Here is a 19,013-nt window from a genome sequence, read left to right as displayed (position 1 = left end):
GAAGATGACACCGTGCGCCTTGCTGTAAAGGTTTTTATCCACTGTTAGGTGACAGCCTTTGATGTTAAAGTAGGCACAAGAGTCTATGTCAAAGGCCTGACCAAATGGCCACATCCAGATCAAAATGATAGTGTCTGTGTCTCCGTCATCATCGGCCTGAATGGCTGTCTGGGCATGGTGTGTTTTTTGCCCAGTGTGGTTCCCTGCCATACTTACTTGAGGGCAAGGAGAACAACCAGCCTTCCACTCGTGGGATGCCTGGTCAGTTGGGCATGAATGGAACTTGATCTGGGGTTTGTAGTAAATTAAGAATATTCCCACGAAGCACGCCATAAAAAAACAGCCAATCAGAACAGGCCGTAGAACCCCCTGGGAAGCCGGAGTGGACATACCTTGACCCTTTGAAAGAGAAAAGAGACCAATCAAAACCACTCTAGAATATCAACAACAACTAGAAAAGTATTTATGGATGTGAAATACATTATAATAATGGTAGTGACTGGTTATAGCTGAAAAAGTAGTTACAACAACTCTGAATTACAGTGATCCCATCCATGCACTCCCCACATGAACTCAACACTCAAAGAACAGTAATATATTTAAATAGAAAATATGCCATTCTGTTCTTTTGAAATGCTTTCTCTTAAATTCATGATGCTCCTTAAGACCTGTCCTTAACAAATTAATTATCTTTGTGACAGTGTTTATTTAATTGATTTTAACACTAGTTTTTTTCTTCTTCATTTAAACATATAGCCTGCAGTTACATAAACAAATGAAAATGCTATTGTGTCGTTTCATATACATTTTCTTCAATATTCTAATGTTACCTAATACCTTCATAAACCCAATTAAATGATAGGATATATTAAATGTATTCATTAGACTGTTATAATGTTGACTTTCAAAGGATGGCCGAAGGGGGTCCAAGGAGGTCAGGATTTTCTAGTGTTAAGCACTGGAGCTGGTGACATTAATTCATTTCAGCAAGCACATGAACTATCTTATATGACAATACACCAGGGAACAAAGAATGTCAAAAGCATCACTAGTGAAACTAAGGCTAACATCAGGTGTCGTTCAGTGCTGTTGATAAATTCAGCATTCATGAGGACAGTGATTATCCTGTATGACGATGTATACAGTATGTACAGCAAACAGTGTACAACAGGGATGGACAACTGCAGTCCTCAGGGGCCTGATGATTGGTGGCATACTTTTGCCCCAGCACTAGCTGACACACACCTGACTCTAATCTACTAAGTTCATACCAAAGATCATTCAGCTATTTGGTTTAGAATTTGATTTAGAAGACCTCTTGAAGTATAAAAAAATATATAAAAATATATATTTTCAACATTTTATTTGGCCTTACTGCTATTAGCCCATATAAACAATAACAGATTCACTAAGTGGAAGAGAGAGTCCCGAAAAACTCCAAAAGGAAGTGTTCTGAAGTATGTGAGAGATATAAGACAGATCAGATTTTTCTTTTTTTTCTTTTACATGTATTTAACCCCTTATTCTTGGAACGAAACAGTTTCCATATACGGTGCCGTCGGAAAGTATTCAGACCCCTTGACTTTTTACACATTTTGTTACATTACAGCCTTATTCTAAAATTCAATCATTTTTAAAAATCTATCTACACACAATATCCCATAATGACAAAGCAAAAAGCAGCTTTTTATAAATTGTTGCTAATTTATTAAAAAAACAACAACTGAAATATAACATTTACATAAGTACCCTTTAATCAGTACTTTTTTGAAGCACCTTTGGCAGCGATTACAGCATTGAGTCTTGGGTATGACGCTACAAGCTTGGCCCACCTGTATTTGGGGAGTTTCTCCCATTCTTCTCTGAAGATCCTTTCAAGCTCTGTCAGGTTGGATGGGGAACGTTGTTGCACAGCTATTTTCAGGTCTCTCCAGAGATGTTCGATCGGGTTCAAGTCCGGGCTCTGGCTGGGCCATTCAAGGACATTCAGAGACTTGTTCCGAAGCCTCTCCTGCATTGTCTTGGCTGTGTGCTTTGGTTYGTTGTCCTCCTGAGCGCTCTGAAGCAGGTTTTCATCCAGGATCTCTCTGTACTTTGCTCTGTTCATCTTTCCCTTGATCCTGACAAGTCTCCCAGTCCCTGCCGCTGAAAAAACATCTCYACAGCATGATGCTGCCACCATGCTTCACTGYAGGGATGGTGCCAGGTTTCCTCCAGATGTGACACTTGGCATTCAGGCCAAAGAGTTYAATCTTGTTTTCATCAGACCATAGAATCTTGTTTCTCATGGTCTGAGAGTCTTTCCAAGYRGACGGTCATGTGCATTTTACTGAGGACTGGCTTCCATCTGGCCACGCTACCAAAAAGGCTTGATTGGTGGAGTGCTGCAGAGATGGTTGTCCTTCTGGAAGGTTCTCCCATCTCCACAGAATAACTCTAAAGCTCTGTCAGAGTGACCATCAGGTTCATGGTCACCTCCCTGGCCAAGGCCCTTCTCCCCCGATTGTTCAGTTTGGCCGGGCTGCCAGCTCCAGGAAAAGTCTTGGTGGTTCCAAACATTCTCAATTTAAGAATGATGGAGGCCACTGTGTTTTTGGGGACCTTCAATGCTGCAGAAATGTTTTGGTTCCCTTCCCCAGATCTGTGCCTCGACACAATCCTGTCTCGGAGCTCTACGGACAATTCCTTCAACCTCATGGCTTGGTTTTTGCTCTGACATGCACTGTCAACTGTGGGACATTATATAGACAGATGTGTACCTTTCCAAATCATGTCCAATCAATTGAATTTACCACAGGTGAACTCCAATGAAGTTGTAGTGTAATGTGTACGCTGGGAGTCGAGGACCAAGTACAGGGAGGGCAAAGGTAATAATAAGTAGACCATAATACAAAACAAGAAACCTGAAAAGCGTACAAACATGAAACAGAGTCAAGGCCTGAGGAAAGCACCAAAGGGAGTGACCGATATAGGGGAGGTAATCAGGAAGGTGATGGAGTCCAGGCGAGTCTCATGCCTTATGATTAATGATACGTGGTGTGATCATAACAACATACAGGAACTCAAGTCCTTTTGTTCACCTGACCTAGAATTTCTTACAATCAAATGCCAACCGCATTATCTACCAAGAGAAATCTCTTCGATTATAATCACAGTTGTGTATATCCYCCCCAAGCAGACACATCGACGGCCCTGAACGAACTTCATTGGACTCTATGTAAACTGGAAACCACATATCCTGAGGCTGCATTTTTTTCTACCATGTTATTGACTTGTTTATTGTTTACTCCATGTGTAACTCTGTGTTGTTGTCTGTTCACACTGCTATGCTTTATCTTGGCCAGGTCGCAGTTGCAAATGAGAACTTGTTCTCAACTAGCCTACCTGGTTAAATTAAATAAATTAATAAATTAAATAAATTAAATTAAATAAAAAATATATTTTTTTATTGTAGCTGGGGATTTTAACAAGGCTAATCTGAAACCAAGGCTCCTTAAATTTTATCAGCATATCGAATGCGCGACCCGGGCTGGCAAAACCCTGGATCATTGTTATTCTAACTTCCGCGACGCATACAAAGCCCTCCCCCGCCCTCCTTTCGGAAAATCTGACCACTACTCCATTTTGTTGCTCCCAACCTATAGACAGAAACTAACACAGGAAACGCCCGTGCTCAAGTCTGTTCAACGCTGGTTCGACCAATCGGAATCCACGCTTTAAGATTGCTTCGATCACGTGGACTGGGATATGTTCCGCATAGCGTCGGACAATAACATTGATGAATACGCTGATTCGGTGAGCGAGTTTATTAGCAAGTGCATCGGTGAGCTGTACCCACAGCAACTATTAAACCTTCCCCAACCAGAAACCGTGGCTTGATGGCAGCATTCGCGCAAAACTGAAAGTGCGAACCACTGCTTTCAATCATGGCATGGCGACCGGGAACATGACCGCATACAAACAGTGTAGCTATTCCCTCCGCAAGCCAATCAAACAAGCTAAGCGTCAGTATAGAGACAAAGTAGAGTCACAATTCAACGGCTCAGACACAAGAGGTATGTGGCAGGGTCTACAGTCAATCACGGACTTCAAAAAGAAAACCAGCCCCGTTGCGGACCACGATGTCTTGCTCCCAGACAAACTAAACAACTTCTTTGCTCGCTTTGAAGTTGTTTACAATACAGAGGACAATACAGAGCCCGCTACCAAAACCTGCGGGCTCTCTTTCACTGCGGCCAACGTGAGTAAAACATTTAAACGTGTTAACCCTCGCAAGGCTGCCGGCYCAGACGGCGTCCCTAGCCGCGTCCTCAGAGCATGCGCAGACCAGCTGGCTGGTGGGTTTACGGACATATTCTATCAATCCTTATCCCAGTCTGTTGTTCCCACATGCTTCAAGAGGGCCACCATTGTTCCTGTTCCCAAGAAAGCTAAGGTAACTGAGCTAAATGACTATCGCCCAGGAGCACTTACTTTCGCCATCATGAAGTGCTTTTTTTATTTTTATACTTTGTTTTTAGAAAGTACAAATAAAGTAAAATAAAAAACAACAAAAAAGATCTGGCAGTTACAGTGCACGTCATACCTTTATCATCATATTAGTTACATTGACATCTTTGAATTAGACCTTTTCCAAGTACGAAACCCATTTTTCCCAGTATTCTTGACCTCTCTCCTGTTGAGTTCTTAAAGCAAAGGTCATAYGCTCCATGTGGGGTATTTCTTCTACAATGTCTATCCATTGTGTCACTGTGGGAGGGTCTTTTTGTAGCCATTTCCTAGTGATAGCCTTTTTACTGGCTGCCAGTAGGACCTTCAAGAGGTACTTTTCTCTATTGTGTAAGATATCAGGTATTTCACCCAAGTACAAAGAAATKAATGTTTGTTCTATGTCAAATCCCATWATTTTTCCAATGTTAGATCTTATTTCTCCCCAGTAAGTTTCGATTGCGGGGCAAGTCCAAARGATATGATAGTGGTCCGCCCTCAATAGACCGCATTCTCTCCAACAAGGGTGTAGTGAGCCAATCTGTTTTGATTTCAGTTTAGGTGTTATGAAGAAACGGATAACATTCTTCCAACAGAATTCTCTCCATGATCTTGAGTTGGTGGAGCTTTGTTGAGTCTCTAATATGTTCAACCATGTTTCATCAGTTATTTCAATGTTAAGTTCCTCCTCCCATTTCTTTTTAATATAGTTTGTAGAATGTTTCTTTGAGGATTCAATACCCAAGTAGAGATTTGAAATCGTTTTTTTGTTACTCCCCAAGTTGTATGCGTTAGTGAATACTTGGATTAATTTTGGAGGTGCTCGAGGGTCAGTCACTTTTATCTCCCTTAAGAAATAGTGTCGAACTTGTAGGTATCTGTAAAAATCTTGTTTATCCAAGCCAGGTTTTTTACTTAGGTCCTGAAAGTTATCTAGGTCCCCATTCCCTATAATTGTACTGAATGATGTGATGCCTTTCTGCGTYCATTGTTTAAATCTGCTGTCCAGGGTTGCAGCGATGAAGCTGGGGTCGTATGCGGGCCAACTCAGCAGTTTGATCTCTCTGTCTAAATTATTTTGCTTAACTACCCTAAACCATGTCTTCAGAGAGAAATTAATCCACTGATTTTGTCTATTGTATATTTCTTTTACCATGTCCTTATTTCCCAAAACTGTCTGTATGGGTATCTCTGTCAAAGTAGTCTCGATGTCTTTCCATTTGGATTCGTATTCTGAATTGCACCAACACACCAGAGGTCTCAATTGGGCTGACACAAAATAATMTTTTAGGTTTGGTAAGGCCATACCCCCACAGTTGTTTGGTAATTGTAATGTTGTATATCTAATTGTTGGTCTCTTACTGGTCTTCTACGGGAAGGTGTTTAATTTAATTGCCACAGAAACCACTGGCACTCTTATCTGTGGAGGGGATTTTAACACAATTGGTGGTGAGGGTAGAAAACAACATCTCCATCCCGCTGATCCTCAACACTGGGGCCTCACAAGGGTGCGTTCTTAGCCCTCTCCTGTACTCCCTGTTCACCCATGACTGCGTGGCCATGCACGTCTCCAACTCAATCATCAAGATTGCAGACGACACTATAGTGGTAGGCTTGATTACCAACAACGACGAGACGGCCTACAGGAAGGAGGTGAGGGCCCTCGGAGTGTGGTGTCAGGAAAATAACCTCACACTCAATGTCAACAAAACAAAGGARATGATCGTGGACTTCAGGAAACAGCAGAGGAAGCAGCCCCCTATCCACATCGACGGGACAGTAGTGGAGAAGGTGGAAAGTTTTAAGTTCCTCGGCGTACACATCACGGACAAACTGAAATGGTCCATCCACACAGACAGCCTGGTGAAGAAGGCGCAGCAGCGCCTCCTCACCTCAAGGAGGCTGAAGAAATTCAGCTTGTCACCAAAAACACTCATAAACTTTTATAGATGCACAATCGAGGCATCCTGTCGGGCTGTATCACCGCCTGGTACGGCAACTGCTCCGCCACAACCGTAAGGCTCTCCAGAGGATAGTGAGGTCTGCACAACGCATCACCGGGGGCAAACTACCCCCTCCAGGACACCTACAGCACCCGATGTCACAGGAAGGCCAAAAAGATCATCAAGGACAACAACACCCGAGCACTACCTGTTCACCCGCTATCATCCAGAAGGCGAGGTCAGTACAGGTGCATCAAAGCTGGGAACCGAGAGACTGAAAAACACTTCTTTCTCAAGGCCATCAGACTGTTAAACAGCCATCACTAACATTGAGTGGCTGCTGCCAACATACTGACTCATCTCTAGCCACTTTAATAATAAAAAATTGGATGTAATAAATGTATCACTAGCCCACTTTAAACAATGCACTTTATATATGTTTACATACCATAACATTACTCATCTCATATGTGATATACTGTACTCTATACCATCTACTGCATCTTCCTATGCCGTTCGGCCATCGCTCATCCAATTATTTTATGTACATATTCTTATTCATTCCTTTAGACTTGTGTGTGTATAAGGTAGTTGTTGTGAAATTGTTAGATTACTTGTTAGATATTACTGCATGGTCGGAACTAGAAGCACAAGCATTTCGCTACACTCCGCATTTACATCTGCTAACCATTGTATGTGACAAATAAAATGTGATTTGTTTTGAGGCGCAGGTGTGTGTAACGATGGTGACAGGTGGTGCTAATAATGTGTAAACTGGCGACCGAGCCAGAAAGAGGAGCAGGATGAGACTGACACTACCCCCCTCCCTAGCGCGCGCTCTTGCTGGAGTTACTGTGTGTGATTCGTCTGGAATGTTCCAGAAGTGTATTTTCCAGGTTTTTTTTACAAATATTTTATAACATCACCCCTCTTTTTTGAACAAAGACACACTTGTGCTACCCTGTGAATAACGCCAAGTGCACGTTCAGCAATATGTCTCAAACAATGACCAACAATACCTTGGACAAACAAACCATACAACCAGTTATCACATAGAACTCATATCAAAGTCAAAATTCTACCAATCATTAACTAGGACTCATGCCTATTCCTTAGCCTTGTCACAAAAAGATCTCTGGCACTTATTAAACTATATCATAATATGGCAAACTTCTATTATAATGACATAGTTCCTCCTCCGAGCCAAGTTATCAACTTACCTTGGTATCCACAATGCCAGGAGAAGATGAAGTATTGTATCACACTGTCTACGTATACCATCCAGGTGTAGAGATAAGTGTGTGACTGAGTGACGCCTCAAAACGCCTTGTGCCAAGGCTACTCTCGGAGCGACAGGTTAGGTTTAAAAGGTGCGGCTGCTATTTATGTTTCTCTTCACCTGTTTGTCTGATGCAGGCAGGAAGTTTATCAAAGTATGAGTGTACTTTTATCATAGTTATTTAGACCTAACTCCACATTCAAAAAGTGAACTTGGAGCATGGTTTATTCTCTCTAATAATATTTTAAATCATTGTTGAAAGCTGTCAGAGACTATGTATATAATACAAGAGGGAGCAGTTAAATGGTTGGTCCACACCCCCTCGACAATGAGTAGCCTATAGTACGTAGGATTTGCATCAACACCATCAACAGGTTTTTGTACCTGATAAATAGAGCCCTCAACAGTTTTGTGCCAGCATCAATACAACTTTAACTTCTTTGGTCTTGTACAGTATCTTTCATGTACTGTGTGAATTCTGCTATTATTTGTTGTACTGTAAATTATTACCCCTGTTGTATTCCAAGTTCATCGTTTTGAGTTGTATATCATTTCTATGCCAATATCGAAGTAACTTTCTAGTTCACTTTCCATTTGAAAAACAACCTATGCTAATTTTACATTGGATTGTGAACCTGCCAAAAGCTAGACACACCATCAACTCCATGGTCATACCCCTATGGTTAAAACTGGTTTGATGAGATCTTAACCTGATATAACAGGAAGAAGAAAAGTATTATTATTTTTTTCTCTCCAAGTGACCTTACCTGTTTCAATTTGTCTGACTCATCCATGGTTATGCCCACTAAGAGAACCTGATTTTAGAAGATGAAAATTACAAAACAATAAATTATTAGAATTAAGTATTTTAAATAACTTTGGATTTAAAAAAAATATATATTTTGAGGTTATGTGTAACAAAACAGCATTCCCACTGAGCACACTGGTTAAATCAACATTGTTTCCACGTCATTTCAATGAATAGATGTTAAATTGAAATATTTGCCCAGTGGGTTAGTCTCTTATTCTCTAAACTAGTTCCACCAAGTATGTTAAAAAACCAACACTGAAACTGAACATAACAACATCACCTATACTGTAATTTACTAAATTTGAAAACCAATATTGAATATAATTTGTCTATCACCATAATGAAATGAATCATTTTCTCTACCTTAACAAAAGTTTGAGTTCTTCAAATGACATGACAATGAGTGAGTGTTGAGGGAATGCGTGGTCGATAAGCAGTAGGTCAGAAAATGTCTCTTCCACCTTTTGGTAAAATTCTGCTTCTGGTTTAGTCTAGTAGGAACTATGTAAATTTGTGGGCTAGACTAGTCTAGCAATGCTGCTACAGGAACTACATAGAGTGAATCATGCCTCATCACTGAAAGCAACATTATTTGTGGACCTGTATTCAATTGCATTTCAAATGAATGAACAGGTACACTTTACTTTTCAACTAAAGCTTTTCAAAATAAAACTTACAATATCAAAGAAGAATTATTTAATCAATCTGCCAGCCTTTTATACAACAAATGCCAAGCCTATAGGAAGCCTGTGTGAAGTTTTAAATGTCTTGTGGTTGTGGCCCTGCTTCCTGTCAGAATGTATCTGTCTGCGTTCAGTATCTGTCTGTGGTCTGATGTGTTGCAATTTGTTCTCACAGAATCTAAAAGCTCATGGGGGCGAGGCTCATAGCCAGATTGAGATATTCTTTAGCCTATAGCTGTGGTCTGACCTTGACAATGATCTACAGTGCATTCTGAAAGTATTCAGACCCCTTGACTTTTTCCAAATAAATTTACGTTAGACTTTTTCTAAAATGTTTTTTTTTTGTCCTCATCAATCTACACACAATACACATAATGATAAAGCAAAAACAGGTTTTAGACATTCCTGCAAATATTTTTTTACTGAAAAATCATATTTACATAAGTATTCAGACCCTTTACTTAGGACTTTGTTGAAGCACCTTTGACAGCGATTACAGCCTTGAGTATTCTTGGGTATGATGCTTCAAGCTTGGAACACCTGTATTTGGGGAGTTTTTCCCATTCCTCTCGGCAGATCCTCTCAAGATTTTTCAGATTGGATGGAGAGCGTTGCTACACAGCCCCAGTCTGAGGTCCTGAGCACTCTGGAGCAGGTTTTCATTGCCTTTGCCTCATCCTGACTAGTCTCCCAGTCCCTGCTGCTGAAAATCATCCCCACAGCATGATGCTGCCACCACCATGCTTCACCGTAGGGATGGTGCCAGGTTTCCTCTTGACGCGACGCTTGGCATTCAGGCCAAAGAGTTCAATCTTGGTTTCATCAGACCAGAGAATCTTGTTTCTCATGTTCTGAGATTCATTAGGAGCCTTTTGGCAAACTCCAAGCGGAATGTGTTGAAAAAGTTAAGGGGTCTGAGTCTGAGTGCATATTCTGAACTGATCAAGCAGGTGGAAATGATGTGGCTGCTGTGAGGTGTTCACAGCATCAATACAAATATCCACAAATCTTTAACAATATTTCTCACATCAATTTCAATTCTATCAAAAAATAAAAACAGTATAAAGTTCACAGACAGCACTTGTACATTACATGATGTTAATGTGGGTAACATTTGACATTACATGATGTTAATGTGGGTAACATTTGACATTACATGATGTTAATGTGGGTAAACATTTGACATTACGTGATGTTAATGTGGGTAACATTTGACATTACATGATGTTAATGTGGGTAACATTTGACATTACGTGATGTTAATGTGGGTAACATTTGACATTACATGATGTTAATGTGGGTAACATTTGACATTACGTGATGTTAATGTGGGTAACATTTGACATTACGTGATGTTAATGTGGGTAACATTTTAAAATGTTTGGTAACAAGTCATATTACAGGTTCCCCCCTCTTTTCTCTACCTTGTATTGTATTTATTTGTTCTTTATTTAACTAGGCAAGTCAGTTAAGAACAAATTCTTATTTTCAATGATGGCCTAGGAACATCAGGGGCAGGATAACAGATTTTTATCTTGTCAGCTCGGTTACTAGTCCAACGCTCTAACCACTAGGCTACCTGCCGCTCCAGATGCTCCTTTCAATAAATATTGAGGGTCTTATTTTGTCGACATGATGATCGAAGCTTGGCTGCCATTTGACAAATAAAATCATTCTCAAACTTTGGTCCATAATAATCTCATCATGTAGTAGACTATACCCACACTGTGTCTACAAACTGTTGACTAGAGTGCACCTGTCAATATCAGAGTGGGCACTATTGTTATACCTACGCACCATTTTTTGTGACAAAACAATCAGTTGGCCTAGTGTTGAAAATAGAAATGGAAACCCATTTAACCTGTATTTTTTATTCAGTTTATCGGAATTTAACAGCAAAGGTAATTTGTACAGTGGGGCAAAAAAGTATTTAGTCAGCCACCAATTGTGCAAGTTCTCCCACTTAAAAAGATGAGAGGCCTGTAATTTTCATCATAGGTACACTTCAACTATGACAGACAAAATGAGAAAAAAAATCCAGAAAATCACATTGTAGGATTTTTTATGAATTTATGATGGGAAAACTGATGGGAAAATGCCTATATTGTATTTCTGCAGATTTTAGAATATTCGCATGGAAATCTGTCAATTGGATGGAAACCTAGTGTTAGGTTCTTATTTTTCAGAGTAAATAACCCACGGACACTAGAGAAGCTTTAACGAAGTTTAATTCTATCCCAAAGGTTCTGTACAGATGTAATCAGACAACCCAACATTTGTCCCATCCAGATATTTATATTCCACTTAAGACACTTCCTCTCTCCAATCCTTACAGTTTATGCCCCAACAGGAAGAAGGTAACCAGATACTACCCTGATTACTCCCTTAAGGGGAACTGACCTCACCCCTCATTTGCTGACCTCAGCCCCTCCTTCACCTAATCCACAGAGGTCCATCTGTCTCCCCTGTATCAACACGTCACTCTCCTCTCTTCCATCAAACACATTCCAAAGCCTTCTGGGATTTCTACAGAAAACCCTTCACTTTCTCCTTTGATTCTATGCTTCTTCTCTATCATTTATTTAATATCTCAATGTTCAAAATGTCGAACCCAACAGTCCCTCCTCTTGAACAATGCTCAATTCATATAAACTTGGAAATTACTAATAAATGTATAACAATGATAATAAAACATGAATAAAAACTAACAAATTATTATAAAACATGAATGTGTTAAATGTGTTACCTTTAACCATATCTACATGTACATACTGCCTCAATCAGCCTGACTAACCAGTGTCTGTATGTAGCCTCGCTACTTTTATAGCCTCGCTACTGTATATAGCCTGTCTTTTTACTGTTGTTTTATTTCTTTACCTACCTATTGTTCACCTAATACCTTTTTTGCACTATTGGTTAGAGCCTGTAAGTAAACATTTCACTGTAAGGTCTACCTGTTGTATTCTGCGCACGTGACAAATACACTTTGATTTGATTTGATTTAGAATCCCTTCCCCTGGCATTTCGCCAAGAATCTTCAACCCAAAATAGGTTTTCCTGTGGCAAATTTAGCCAATGTCTCATCGTAAGGAATCCGCAATATATACATGTGGTTCCATAACACTTTCTCTCACCAAGGCAGCCACTTTAGCCATTTCGTCTGCTTTACGATTACCTATGGCGATTTTATCTGTACGACTAGTATGAGCTTCACATTTTACCACTGCTAATTTACTGGTTAACTGACATTATTCTAATAATACATCTACCTCCAGATCATTTTTATTGGTGTTCCTGTCGCTGTTAACATGCCCCGTGGTGACCACACTGTACTCCAAATGCATACCACACACAGCGTACCCCGTTACTCTATTCCCTTCTGTGTTCATGTAACTAGAGCCATCTGTATACAATACTTTTCCTGATTCCAATGCTGTCTCTTGCAAATCAGGCCTAGGTTTTGGAGAAATCTGATCTGGGTCACATGTATGCGACTCACCATCCTCATGCAACTGCATTAACGACGCAGGATTAAAAGCACAAATCTTATGAAATTGTAGATTATCCCCATTTAACGTTAACTCCCAGTTTGTCCATCTTGCACTAGTAACATGTTGTGCTTTGTCATACATGCTTTATGACACTGTTCCGCCAAATTGTGTACCAATGTGGTGCGGTCTCGCATATGAGTTTCTTCGTCTTTTGACACTAATAACAAATCCTCCACGTATTGTACCAACACAGAACCTACAACTGAAACCCTTTTAACGATTGTTGGTTTTAATACAGCTGGACAGTGTCTTTGAGTAGTCTTCGTTTTCTAGGTATCGACTAAAATGTCTCCCATAGGCCTCTACTTTGACATGCCTACTGAGCTCGTTGAACACCTGTACCCTCTTGTAGTTTGGGTTCCAGTTGCTCACTACCCAGCAGACTAATTTGTCCTTCTTGGGCAGCTCAAAGATTTTATCCTCACTGGTTACCTCAACAAGTGACCCATATGGAACCTTGATATCAGAATCCAGTCGATAACTCGCAGTCAAATTTAACAAGTGGTCAACACCAGGGATCCTGTTTGTATTAGCCGGTGATTCTCCATTCCACCACACCCATTTCTGGAACCATGGACGTTGCTCTTGGGGCATGTTCTTCAGGTCTCCATGGATGTCTCTATGGTGGAAGATGACACCGTGCGCCTTGCTGTAAAGGTTTTTATCCACTGTTAGGTGACAGCCTTTGATGTTAAAGTAGGCACAAGAGTCTATGTCAAAGGTGTGATCAAGTGGCCAGATCAAAATGATAGTCATCCTGAATGGTTGTCTGGACATGGTGTGTTTGGTTCACCATCTGGTTCCTTGCCCTACGTACTTGAGTGCAAGGAGGACAACAAGCCTTTCCCGCGTGGAATGCCTGGTCGATAGGGCATGAGAGGAACTTGATCTGGCGTTTGTAGTACATGAAGGATAAGCCCAGTAAGAATGTCATCATCAGAACAGGCCGTAGAACACCCTGGGAAGCCGGAGTAGACATATCTTGACCCTTTGAAAGAGAAAAGAGTCCAATCAAGGGGGTGCTGAGATGTTGGCCAGGGTAGGGGTAGCCAGGTGGAAAGCATGGCCAGCTGTGGAGAAATGCTTATTGAAATGACCGATTATCATAGATTTATCGGTGTTGACAGTGTTTCCTATCCTCAGGGCAGTGGGCAGCTGGGAGGAGATGCTCTTATTCTCCATGGACTTTACAGTGTCCCAAAACCTTTTGGAATTAGTGGTACAAGAAGCAAATTTCTGTTTGAAAAAGCTAGCCTTAGCTTTCCTAACTGACTGAGTATATTGGTTTCTGACTTCCCTGAAAAGTTGCATATCACGGGGGCTATTCAATGCTAATGCAGAACGCCACAGGATGTTTTTGTGCTGGTCAATGGCAGTCAAGTCTGGGGTAAACCAAGGGCTATATCTGTTCTTAGTTCTAACATTTTTGAATGGGGCAAGCTTATTTAAGATGATGAGGAAAGCACTTTTGAATAGCAACTAGGCATCCTCTACTGACGGGATGATGTCAATATCCTTCAAGGATACCCTGGCCAGGTCGATTAGAAAGGCCTGCTCACTGAAATGTTTTAGGGAGCGTTTGACAGTGATGAGGGGTGGTTGTTTGACCGCGGACCCAGTGTGCACGTAGACAGTGATCTCTGAGATCCTGTTTGAAATTAACAGAGGTGTATTTAGAGGGCAGATTGGTCAGGATGATATCTAAGAGGGTGCCCATGGTTACGGATTTATGGTTGTACCTGGTAGGTTCCTTGATGATTTGGGTGAGATTGAGGGCATCTAGCTTAGATTGTAGGATGGCCGGGGTGTTAAGCATGTCCCAGTTTAGGTCACCTAACAGTACCAACTCTGAAGATAGATGGGGGGCGATCAATTCACATATGGTGTCCAGGGCACAGCTGGGGGCCGAGGGGGGTCTATAACAACTTCTACCTTTGCTTCTAAATGCCACCCATAATGATTAACCAATGAGAATGTACATTTAATTAGCTGAACTTTACTTTGTTAATTAGACCAGGTAATACTATGACAAACATTATTTAAGTTAATTATATTTATTAGTTTAAATGACCATATTTAGTCAAGTACACGTTAGTTTAAAAGACAGAGCAGCATCAAATAGAACATGATTAGAGTTTCTACTTATAGTAATTAGGGAGACTGAATGCATGGGTAAGCAGCAGGCCAATTATCTAACTCACCACACCTGGCTGCAACCTGAGCAATCAACTTGGTAGCAAACCATTAAGGTCAGGCACACCTAAAATGGTGGAGGCCCCTCTGTCTGCGCTATAGCCTAACTACGGCAAGTAAAAAGGGTCAAGGGGTCCGAGGACCTAGGTTGACAGAAGTGAGGGAGAGGCTGGAAGCTGTTGATCAACAAACAATCAAACTGTTCTCGTTGTGGCGGTGGTTCGGCACTGGGTCAAAGATGGTAGATAGTGATGGAGACGAAAGTGAAGCAAGCATGGAGCATAGTGGTACAAATACATTTAGGAGTAAGAAAGAGAAATGAAGAGGGAGATAAAGGGAGTAATGGTTTGAAGGGGAGAGAAAGGTCTATGGAGGCAGAGAGGAGGCAGAAAAGGATGTTTGAGGAGAGCAACATAGCTTCCAACGCTAGCAGCAGTTCAGAGGTAGAGAGTGCTGAGGAAGGGCAAGATAAGTCGAGGGGAGCATGGAGGTGAGGAGGAACATGAAGTGATTCTGAAGTTTAGGGAGGAAGGGGAAGTTGGGGCAATGAGTCCGATAAGGTTGACGGCTGTGATAAAAGAGTTGATTGGGGAAGTTGTCCATGCTAAAGTGTTAAGAGACGGGAGCTTGTTGGTGTTCTGTAAGGACATGGCACAGAGGGAAAAAGTACAAGGTGGTGTCAAGCAGCTGGACTCATCAAGCAGGAAAAAAGTGGATTAAAGGGGTGATAAAAGGAGTGGGGGGGGCTGGATGGAAATGGCCAAGTGATGGAAAATCTGATAGAAAGGAAAGATCTGGTGTGCCTGAATGATGCCCGAGGGACCAGGATTGATGTAGCCACAGGGAAAGAGTCTGCCTTGGACCTCACTCTGGTATCTAGTGCGATGGCGGGAATCTGTGAGTGGAAGGTATGGGAGGAGTTGACAGTAGGGAGTAGAGGTCTACCGATTATGATTTTTCAACGCCGATACCGATACCGATTATTGGAGGACCAAAAAAAGCCGATACCAATTAATCGGCAGATTTTTATATATATATTTGTAATAATGACAATTACAACAATACTGCATGAACAATGAACACTTTTATTTGAACTTAATATAATACATTAATAAAATCTATTTAGTCTCAAATAAATAATGAAACATGTTCAATTTGGTTTAAATAATGCAAAAACAAAGTGTTGGAGAAGAAAGTAAAAGTGCAATATGTGCCATGTAATAAAGCTAATGTTTAAGTTCCTTGCTCAGAACATGAGAACATATGAAAGCTGGTGGTTCCTTTTAACATTAGTCTTCAATATTCCCAGGTAAGAAGTTTTAGGTTGTAGTTATTATAGGACTATTTCTCTCTATACCATTTGTATTTCATATACCTTTGGCTATTGGATGTTCTAATAGGTACTTTAGTATTGCCAGACTAATCTCGGGAGTTGATAGGCTTGAAGTCATAAACAGCGCTGTGCTTGAAGCATTGCGAAGATCTGCTGGCAAACGCAGGAAAGTGCTGTTTGAATGAATGCTTACGAGCGTGGTGCTGCCTACCACCGCTCAGTCAGACTGCTCTATCAAATCATAGACTTAATTATAATATAATAACACACAGAAAAACTATCATTTCGGAAACTATCATTTCGAAAACAAAACGTTTATTCTTTCAGTGAAATACGGAACCGTTACGTATTTTATCTAACGGGTGGCATCCATAAGTCTAANTATTCCCAGGTAAGAAGTTTTAGGTTGTAGTTATTATAGGACTATTTCTCTCTATACCATTTGTATTTCATATACCTTTGGCTATTGGATGTTCTAATAGGTACTTTAGTATTGCCAGACTAATCTCGGGAGTTGATAGGCTTGAAGTCATAAACAGCGCTGTGCTTGAAGCATTGCGAAGATCTGCTGGCAAACGCAGGAAAGTGCTGTTTGAATGAATGCTTACGAGCGTGGTGCTGCCTACCACCGCTCAGTCAGACTGCTCTATCAAATCATAGACTTAATTATAATATAATAACACACAGAAAAACTATCATTTCGGAAACTATCATTTCGAAAACAAAACGTTTATTCTTTCAGTGAAATACGGAACCGTTACGTATTTTATCTAACGGGTGGCATCCATAAGTCTAAATATTGCTGTTACATTGCACAACCTTCAATGTTATGTCATAATTACATAAAATTCTGGCAATGTCATGGCCGTCATCTAGGTGGAAATGACCAGACCAAGGTGCAGCGTGGTGAGTGTACATTTTCTTTTATTTAGAATGTCGCCAACAAAACAAGAAACAAAGAAACGACCGTGAAGCTTACTAGGGCTATAGTGCCACTAACAAAGTCAACTACCCACAAACACCAAAGGAAAAAAGGCTGCCTAAGTATGATTCCCAATCAGAGACAACGATAGACAGCTGTTCCTGATTGAGAACCATACCCGGCCAAAACATAGAAATAGAGAAACTAGAATGCCTACCCTAGTCACACCCTGGCCTAACCAAAATAGAGAATAAAAGCCTCTCTATGGCCAGGGCGTGAAAGGCAAATTACTTTGCAACGAGCCAGGCGGCCCAAACTGTTGCATATACCCTGACTCTGTGTGCAATGAATGCAAGAGAAGTGACACAATTTCCCTAGTTTAATATTGCCTGCTAACATGAATTTCTTTTAACTAATTATAAAAATATTAAAAAATATATACTTCTGTGTATTGATTTTAAGAAAGGCATTGATGTTTATGGTTAGGTACATTCGTGCAACGATTGTGCTTTTTCGCAAATGCGCTTTTGTTAAATCATCCCCCGTTTGGCGAAGTTGGCTGTCTTTGTTAGGAAGAAATGGTCTTCACACAATTCGCAACGAGCCAGGCGGTCCAAACTGCTGCATATACCCTGACTCTGTTGCACAGAATGCAAGGGAAGTGACCCAATTTCCCTATTTAAAAGAAATTCATGTTAGCAGGCAATATTAACTAAATATGCAGGTTTAAAAATATATACTTGTGTATTGATTAATCGGTCGATCTCTACCGGACACATTTGAAAATGTTGGAAACTTACGTATGTTGCCAAAATGTAATGAGAAGGACCCTGAGACGTTCTTTTTGTTGGAGCTTGTTGCTGACGCGCTCTCTCGTGCGCCCTGTTCCTGAATGTCTATGTGACTGACCGTTGTTTATTTTGTTTGGTATTGTGCTGTTCTGTCGCTCCTGTCTGTTCCCTTCTGGTCTCGTTTTTGTTTTTGTTGATTTTAAGAAAGGCGTTGATGTTTATGGTTAGGTACACATTGGTGCAACGACAGTGCTTTTTTCGCGAATGTGCTTGTTAAATCACACATTTGGCGAAGTTGGCTGTGATTCAATGATAAATTAACAGGCACCGCATCGATTATATGCAGGACAAGCTAGATTAACTAGTAATATCATCAACCATGTGTAGTTAACTAGTGATTATGTTAAGATTGATTGTTTTTTATAAGATACGTTTAATGCTAGCTAGCACCTTACATTGGCTTCTTTCTGCACTCACATAACAGGTAGTCAGCCTGCCACGCATTCTCCTCGTGGAGTGCAATCTAATCGGCCGTGATCGGTGTCCAAAAATGCTGATTACCGATTGTTATGAAAACTTGAAATCGGCCCTAATTAATCGGACATTCCGATTAATCGGTCGACCTCTAGTAGGGAGTGATCATTACCCCAGAGTATGCACAGTAGGCCAGAGGGAGGAGGAGGTGTCAGTGGATGGAGTAGGCAGGTGGGTGTTTGGAAGGGCAAAGTGGGCTCAGTTTCAGGAGCTGAGTGAACAGGTGATGGCTCAGGTGGATATGAGAGGAAGTGGATAGTATGAATAACTGGGTGAGAAGTGTTAGTGGGGGCAGCTACTGAGGCTATACCTAAGAGTTCAGGGAGGAGGAGGAAAGCAGTCCCATGGTGGCGGAGGAGTGTGGGGCAATGGTGAGGAGTTGGAACAAGGCATTTAGAGTACTGAAAAGGACTCATAACTTCCAACATCTGATTCAGTATAAGCAGGCCCTGGTGAGGAGAACTATCCGTCAGGTAAAGAGGTCA

General features: G+C 41.0%; 2 pseudogenes; both read right to left on the bottom strand.

The window, feature by feature from the left end:
- LOC111955551 (4-galactosyl-N-acetylglucosaminide 3-alpha-L-fucosyltransferase 9-like) overlaps window positions 1-8,988 on the bottom strand; it is a 30,800-nt pseudogene extending 21,812 nt beyond the window's left edge.
- Window positions 8,989-12,968: 3,980 nt separating this feature from the next.
- On the bottom strand, window positions 12,969-15,000 carry LOC111955539 (4-galactosyl-N-acetylglucosaminide 3-alpha-L-fucosyltransferase 9-like; annotated as a pseudogene).
- Window positions 15,001-19,013: the final 4,013 nt, after the last annotated feature.

Source organism: Salvelinus sp. IW2-2015, linkage group LG3 (assembly GCF_002910315.2).
Source record: "Salvelinus sp. IW2-2015 linkage group LG3, ASM291031v2, whole genome shotgun sequence".
NCBI classification, from domain to species: domain Eukaryota; kingdom Metazoa; phylum Chordata; class Actinopteri; order Salmoniformes; family Salmonidae; genus Salvelinus; species Salvelinus sp. IW2-2015.
Note: the sequence above shows the minus strand (reverse complement) of the source record. Positions and strands in the feature narration are given on the sequence as shown.